The 8,859-nt window shown below is 42.4% G+C and overlaps 1 protein-coding gene across 1 annotated transcript in view; it reads left to right on the top strand.

Annotated features, from left to right (window-relative positions):
- Positions 1-8,859, top strand: part of LOC112074836 (uncharacterized) — a 49,228-nt gene that overhangs the window by 3,192 nt on the left and 37,177 nt on the right.

The following is an 8,859-nucleotide window of genomic DNA, read 5'->3' as shown; positions in this document are numbered from 1 at the left end:
TCTGTGTTCTCCCTCCCTGGTCTGTGTTCTCCCTCCCTGGTCTGTGTTCTCCCTCCCTGGTCTGTGTTCTCCCTCCCTGGTCTGTGTTCTCCCTCCCTGGTCTGTGTACTCCCTCCCTGATCTGTGTTCTCCCTCCCTGCATTTATTAAAATGCATTTTGGGGCAGAAATGCCTTCTCGAACATGTGAACTTTCATGTGTCTTAATAACAAACTTGTATGCAATCTGTAAATATGAATAAAATTGTTAAATTACGAGTCTAGTTGGTTTAGCCAAAGAAAAAGTTGGCAACCTTCCCGCTAGCCATGATTGGCTGAGATAATGAGTGGGCTGGACATACCGAGAGATAAGTTTGGATTGGTCTGCCATTTAGCATGCTTCTGTCTCTTTGAGCTGGTCTGTATGTCTAAGTAATCCTGTCTAACGTGTTTAAAAAACAAATGTATTGTGTATTAAAACTTATTGACACACGGATCCCTTTAGCGGGATCATTTTCGTTAACAACCGCTGATTTGCAGAGCGCCAAATTCAAAAAAAATTGCTACAAATATTTATATTCATGAAATCACAAGTGCAATATACTAAAACACAGCTTAGCTTGTTGTTAATCCACCTGCCGTGTCAGATTTTGAAAATATGCTTTACAGCGAAAGCAATCCAAGCGTTTGTGTGAGTTTATCGATCGCTAGACAAAACATTAAGAACACCTAGCAGCAATGTATATTGGTCACAAAAGTCAGAAAAGCAATACAATTAATCGCTTAGCTTTGATGATCTTCGGATGTTTGCACTCACAAGACTCCCAGTTACACAATAAATGTTCCTTTTGTTCGATAAAGATTATTTTTATATAAAAAAAACTCCTTTTGTTTGGCGCGTTATGTTCAGTATTCCACAGCCTTAGGCAGGTCATCAAGGCTTGACGAAAATTCCAAATAGTATCCGTAAAGTTCGTAGAAACATGTCAAACGTTTTTAATAATCAATCCTTAGGTTGTTTTTAACATCAATAATCGATAATATTTCAACCGGACTGTAAACTATTCAATACTGGAGAGAAAGAAAATGTCGAGCAACCAGTGTCGAGCCCATGAACTAATGTAAGGATATCCGTCTATCCACTGACGCGTTTTGATAAATCTCGCTCATTTTTCAGAATAAAAGCTTGAAACTATGTCTAAAGACTGTTCACACCCTGAGGAAGCCATTGGAAAATGAATCTGGTTGATATCCCTTTAAGTGGACGAAAGGAAGAGAGTCACTTCCGGGTTGGATTTCCTCAGGTTTTCGCCTGCAAAATCAGTTCTGTTATACTCACAGACAATATTTTGACAGCTTTAGAAACTTTAGAGTGTTTTCTATCCTACTCTGTCAATTATATGAATATTCTAGTATCTGGACCTGAAAAATAGGCAGCTTACATTGGGAACGTTATTTTTCCAAACATAAAAATTCCGCCCCCTAGCTTCAAGAGGTTAAAACTGCATTAGTGCTGCTCTCCACTTTCTGGAGGACTGAGTTTTGAAATCAATGGAATTCAAGTATGATAGCTAAGGAGATGGGGAAAACACCTGTCGCCGGATTAAATCTTCAAACTAAGGGCAACCATGGCATCTGACAGGAGACGCGTCCAACCATGAATCATGTATACTTGTAAAATTGTCGAGCTAGCTACATTTTCAGATATTGCACGTTTGTAATTTTGACAGAAAGAGCCATTTACTTGGCTAGCTATAGCCTAATGTTAGCTAGCTAACATTGAACCTGGTTGGTTAGCTACCTGCAGATTAATGTAGGGTAGTAACATCATGAGTTGTGATTATGGTTCATTGGTTGCCTACCTAGCTAGCTAATGGTAGCTGGCTGGCTCGCTAGCTAACGTTACATGTATGACCGTATTATTCATATCTCAGAGCTATTTGCTTGTCTAGCTATAGCCTAATGTTAGCTAGCTAACATTGAACCTGCTTGGTTAGATATCTGCAGATTCATGCAGGGTAGTAAAGTTATGAGTTGGGATTATGGTTCATTGTTTACCTATCACCATGTCTTAACAAAAGACTCCACTATGGAAGTAAACATTTCGGGTGCATTCGTAAATTCAGTCTGGCAATCTACTCCGATTTCAGAGCACTCTAGTCTCAGTGTGCCAGAGAGAGCAAAATAACTTATGAATTTACGAACGCTCAACACCCATTGAATATGGCCGTTGTCGGCAAATACGCGAAATTAAATTGTTGCCAGGAGCACAGTTACAGTCACCAACGCTCTCGATAATATAAAAACAGCCTAACCAGCTCTGCTAGGGTGGGTAAAATGGTCAGAGTGGGGTGTTCTCTCATTATGTGTCTGGAAGTAGCTAGCCAATGTTAGCCAGTTAGCTTGGGTGCTTGACTGCAGTTGTGAGGTCAGAATGTACGGATCAACCCTACTCATTGCCTAGATCGTCCAGTGTGCACTCTGAACTAGAAATGCTCTGATTTTATGATTGTACAGTCTGACAGCACAGTTGCAGTCACCACAGGTCAGAGATTTAACAATGTTCCTGTGAAAGGTTCTAACAATGAACATAGCTTTTTAGGAAACCGGGCCCTGGTCTCTTTGACACAAGGCAATGAAGAGTGAGATGGATGTATAGACAAGCCAGGACACGTTGCTGCTGGTGATCAGACTGACAAAGTTCACAGACGAAGAGAGGAACACTGTGAAGTGGATCCAGGAGAACTTTGGAGAAGAAGCCTCAAAATATACTATTCTAGAATTACTCTTAATTTTAAAACCAATGGCTTGCATTGTAATTTTTACTTTTCATGTTTGGTTTAACAGATTCAGGACAGCCTTCAAAATATACTATTCTATTATTCACTGGTGAAGATCAGTTAAATGGTAATCAGTCGAAGTTTGTGGGAGAAAGTGATGAGCTTCAGGATCTTATAAACATCTGTGGATTTAGAAATCACTCTCTCAACAACCAGACAAAAGATCGCTCTCAGGACACAGAGCTGCTGAGGAAGATAGAGGAGATGGTGGAGAGGAATGCAGGATAGTACTACACAACTGAGATGATAGAGGAGATGGTGGAGGAGAATGGAGGACAGTACTACACCCGTGAGATGATAGAGAGAATGGTGGAGGAGAATGGAGGACAGTCTACACCAGTAGATGATAGAGGAGATGGTGGAGGAGAATAGAGGACAGTACTACACCAGTGAGATGATAGAGGAGATGGTGGAGGAGAATGGAGGACAGTACTACACCAGTGATGATAGAGGAGATGGGTGGAGGGAATTAGGACAGTACTACACCAGTGAGATGATTGAGGTGATGGTGGAGGAGAATGGAGGACAGTACTACACCAGTGAATGATAGAGGAGATGGTGGAGGAGAATGGAGGACAGTACTACACCAGTGAGATGATAGAGGTGATTGGAGAGGAATGGAGGACAGTACTACACCAGTGATATGATAGAGGAGATGGTGGAGGGGAAGTAGGACAGTACACACCAGTGAGATGATCGAGTGATGGTGGAGGAGAATGGAGACAGTACTACACCAGTGAGATGATAGGGAGATGGTGGAGGAGAATGGAGGACAGTTCTACACCAGTGAGATGATAGAGGAGATGGTGGAGGAGAATGGAGGACAGTACTACACCAGTGAGAGATAGAGGAGATAGTGGAGGAAATGGAGGACAGTACTACACCAGTGAGATGATAGAGGAGATGGTGGAGGAGAATGGAGGACAGTAATACACCAGTGAGTATTAGAGGAGATGATGGAGGAGAATGGAGGACAGTACTACACCAGTGAGATGTAAGGTGATGGTGGAGGAGAATGGAGGACAGTACTACACCAGTGAGATGATAGAGGTGATGGTGGAGGGGAATGGAGGATAGTACTACACCAGTGATTGATAGAGGAGATGGTGGAGGGGAAGAGGACAGTACTACACCAGTGATATGATAGAGAGATGGTGGAGGAGATGGAGGACAGTACTACACCAGTGAGATGATAGAGGAGATGGTGGGGGATGGAGGACAGTACTACACCAGTAGATGATAGAGAGATGGTGGAGGAGAATGGGACAGTACTACACCAGTGAGATGATAGAGGAGATGGTGGAGGAAATGGAGGACAGTACTACACCAGTGAGAGTAGAGGTGATGGTGGAGGGAATGGAGGACAGTACTACACCAGTGAGATGATAGAGGTGATGGTGGAGGGGAATGGAGGATAGTACTACACCAGTGATTATGATAGAGGAGATGGTGAGGGGAAGTTAGGACAGTACTACACCAGTGATATGATAGAGAGATGGTGGAGGAAATGGAGGACAGTACTACACAGTGAGATGATAGAGGAGATGGTGGAGGGGAATGGAGGACAGTACTACACCAGTGAGATGATAGAGGAGATGGTGAGGGAATGGAGGACAGTACTACACCAGTTATTTGATAGAGGAGATGGTGGAGGGGAAGTTAGGACAGTACTACACCAGTGAGATGTATCAGGAAGCTCTGAGAGCCCAAGAACAGACAGACAGTTGGAGAAAGATTGCAAAGTTAGGGAAAGCCGTAGCAAAGGCAGGAACTTGTTTTTTAATCGCTGAACAGCAGAGCTTGTGTCACCAATTGAGTTGCCGACAACATCAGTAGCGATATAATTAGGTTTGGCAGCAGGATGCATTTCACTGATTGTAACCACAGCCAAGATTTCTTATAGGGAGGGGAAAGCAACTAAAGATTCATATTCGGGTGAAGAATCCATTTTTTCTGAAAAAAATCAACAAACAAACAGTAGTGTAAACTTCTCTGTCACTTGTTTAGGTCAGACTGTCTTTTGTTTTACACAAAATTATTTCTGAAGGAAAAACATTTATGAAAATATATTCAAGCTATTGTGAGGATTTATAATAAACTATAAAACAACTGAACTCATCATTGTTCTTTGGATCTTTTTCCGATTTGGTCTGATGGTCCCTCTAGTGATGACCTTGAACACACACTCTGGTCTGATGGGTCCCTCTAGTGTGACCTTGAACACACACTCTGGTCTGATGGGTCCCTCTAGTGGTGACATTGAAACACAACACTAAATAAGAAAGCCAGTGTTTCTCAACCTTTTTCGGTTACTGTACCACCAAGTACATTTTGGTCAGCCCGGATTAATGCTAAAGAAACCTTTAGTCTTCTCAAGTACCCCCAGGGGTCCTACCAGCCCCGGTTGATATCTACTGGTGGAGGTCTACTGTAGGGACAGAGTCCTGGTTGATATCACTGGTGTAGTTCTACTGTAGAGACAGAGTCCTGGTTGATATCTACTAGTGTAGGTCTACTGTAGAGACAGAGTCCTGGTTGATATCCACTGGTGGAGGTCTACTGTAGGGACAAAGTCCTGGTTGATATCCACTGGTGTAGGTCTACTGTAGGGACAGAGTCCTGGTAGATATCCACTGGTGTAGGTCTACTGTAGGGACAGAGTCCTGGTTGATATCCACTGGTGGAGGTCTACTGTAGGGACAGAGTCCTGGTTGATATCCACTGTGGGAGGTCTACTGTAGGGACAGAGTCCTGGTTGATATCCACGTGGAGGTCTACTGTAGGACAGAGTCCTGGTTGATATCCACTGGTGAGGTCTACTGTAGGGACAGAGTCCTGGTTGATATCCACTTGTGAGGTCTACTGTAGGGACAGAGTCCTGGTATATATCCACTGGTGAGATCTACTGTAGGGACAGAGTCCTGGTTGATATCCACTGGTGGGTCTACTGTAGGGACAGAGTCCTGGTTGATATCCACTGGTGGAGGTCTACTGTAGGGACAGAGTCCTGGTTGATATCCACTGGTGGAGGTCTACTGTAGGGACAGAGTTAACCTTACACAGCTGGAGTAAAATAGATGCCTGATTTGGGTCCCAAAAAGTTTATTTCAGACCCTGCTGAGGGTGCCACTGAGCAGTAGTTGTAAAGAGTACAAACAGATCTGGGACCAGGCTAGGCAACTATATACTTACATTTCCTAAAGCATTTTTATTTTATTCAACCTTTCCCCCTGAAGATGGTGTCTGTGTGTGACATGTCATTTTACTCAGAGCTGTGGGTTTTGAGTTTCTGGGCAGACAGCCAATGTTGAGTTGTCAGGAGGAGCTTGATAATAGCAACACCCAATCAGATTTCAGACTCTGCCTGTCCTGATTTGAATTATTTTTGCCTAGCAACACTCATTGGCTTTAAATGACTAGTTACAAGGGGAAATTAAACTTAACTCGGAATGTTCAGGTAACTACCAAAATAAAGGAAACACTTGTGTAAATGAGGGATCTGGCACGTCTGTTATGTTGTGGGCTGCTTTTTCCTTGCATTCTTTATGTCCACTCAACCACTTAGAGACCAAGGTAAACACCAGTAAATACACAGGCATTCTGAGTGATCACCTTCAACCTGTGGTGAATAATGTCTATCCTGACGGGAGTGGTCTCTTCCTGGATGATAATTGCCCCCATCCACAGGGCATGAGTGGTCTCTTCCAGGATGATAATGCCCCCATCCACAGGGCATGAGAGGTTACTGAATGACTTGATGAGCATTAAACTATGTAAACCACATGCCATGGCCGTCCCGCAATCTAAACCCAATTGTACACTAGTGGGAGATTCTGGAGCGGCGCCTGAGACTGCGCTTTCCATCACCTTCAACAAAACACCAACATGATAAGAGGGATGTGACAGTTGTAAAATCTATGCCAAGGAGCATTGAAGCAGTTCTGGCGTCTCGTGGTGCCCAATGCCCTATTAAGACTCATTATGTTGGTGTTCCCTTTATTTTGTCAGTTACCTGTAAGGTCCAGCTGATAGCTTCACCTCTCAGCAGGCGACAACAACAACAGATTTGTGCATTTCACCCCTACAGTGAATATTCAACTTAACTACCTTACTGATGAAATGATGTACAATAATTACATTAGAAGACCTAGGTAACAAATACCCTGAGTACCAGTCTGTGTGTGCTATCATTACCATTGACAACTCATTGTCACTCATTGTCATGGCTTAATAGTGATCAATGGAGTTGGAAAGACCACAAACAGATCTGGGACCAGGCTAGACAACTACATGGTTACATTTTAAATTGCTGTAAAAAAACAAAACATTCATAAACCTTTTCCCCTAAAGGTGTCAGGCACATTTCATTTTAGTCAGAGGTGTGGGCTACCTTCTGATTCTGGGCAGACAGCCAAAGTTAATTTGTCAGGAGGAGGTTGATTACAGCTACACCCAATCATATTTCAGCCTCTGCCTGTCCTGAATTTAATTAGTTTTGCCTAGCAACGCTCTTCCATTGCCTAGAAGTAACTAGTTACAGGGAAAACAAAATCTAACTCTGAAAATAGGCTCTCACAGTCACAACAGGAGACAAAAGTGAGAATTCTACTTAACTACCTCACTAATTAAATGTACAACAATCTACAGTTTTTTTTAATGGGAATATTATGTTGACATGAGAAGGGAATGTACTGTGTTTATCGACAGTTATACCACATAGCATTACAATTTTTTAAAAGTCAAATTGCTGAGAAAAAATAGATAATTAAGTGATGATGCCCGACAAGCCGGTGTTATTGGCAAGGGTGTTGTTAGGTGTTGCAAACTATGCCACAGTGTCAATATTTCCTCCAAACACCAGCTTCCAGGGCATTATCACTTTTATACAACGTGTTACCAACATATTAAAATAATGATTGACATATAAATTATTTTGATGAATTTATTCATACTGTTTCATTCTTCAACGAGATATAGTCCCCACAAATCTAGGACAGTTATACCACATATCATTACTCTCTTTATAGTCTCCACACATCTAGGACAGTTATACCACATATCATTACTCTCTTTATAGTCCCCTCATATCTAGGATTGTTACCTCTACAGTTATACCACATATCATTACTCTCTTTATAGTCTCCACACATCTAGGACTGTTACCTCTACAGTTACACGACATATCATTACTCTCTTATAGTCTCCACACATCTAGGACTGTTACCTCTACAGTTACACGACATATCATTACTCTCTTATAGTCTCCACACATCTAGGATTGTTACCTCTCCAGTTATACCACATATCATTACTCTCTGTATAGTCTCCACACATCTAGGACTGTTACCTCTCCAGTTATACCACATATCGATAATCTCTTTATAGTCCCCACACATCTAGGACAGTTATACCACATATAATTACTCTCTTTATAGTCCCCACACATCTAGGAGTGTTACCTCTACAGTTATACACCACATCATTACTCTCTTTATAGTCCCCACACATCTAGGACTGTTACACCACATATCATTACTCTCTTTATAGTCTCCACACATCCACACTCTCTTTATAGTCTCCACACATCTAGGACAGTTACACCACATATCATTACTCTCTTTATAGTCCCCACACGTCTAGGACAGATACACCACATATCATTACTCTCTTAATAGTTTAGATTGTTTGAAAGTCAAATATTTGAGAAGAAATTCTCATTTAGTTTATCCTCATCTGTAAACTTTGGAACCAGAAGACTTGTGGACTTTGTTTATTTGTAATGAGGTTAACGTCTGTTACCATGTTTGTGATTGGCTGTTGTAACAGAGATGGAAGAGGAGGGACTCAGACGACTCTGTTCCTGTTGACACTCTGTTGTCACGACTTCTGCCGAAGTCGATGCCTCTCCTTGTTCGGGTGGTGTTCGGCAGTCGAAGTCGATGCCTCTCCTTGTTCGGGCGGTGTTCGGCGGTCGAAGTCGATGCCTCTCCTTGTTCGGGCGGTGTTCGGCGGTCGAAGTCGATGCCTCTCCTTGTTCGGGCG

Source organism: Salvelinus sp. IW2-2015, unplaced genomic scaffold (assembly GCF_002910315.2).
Source record: "Salvelinus sp. IW2-2015 unplaced genomic scaffold, ASM291031v2 Un_scaffold2843, whole genome shotgun sequence".
In the NCBI taxonomy this organism is placed as follows: Eukaryota; Metazoa; Chordata; class Actinopteri; order Salmoniformes; family Salmonidae; genus Salvelinus; species Salvelinus sp. IW2-2015.
The sequence above is the reverse complement of the archived record's forward strand: the minus strand, read 5'-3'. Positions and strand labels throughout refer to the sequence as shown.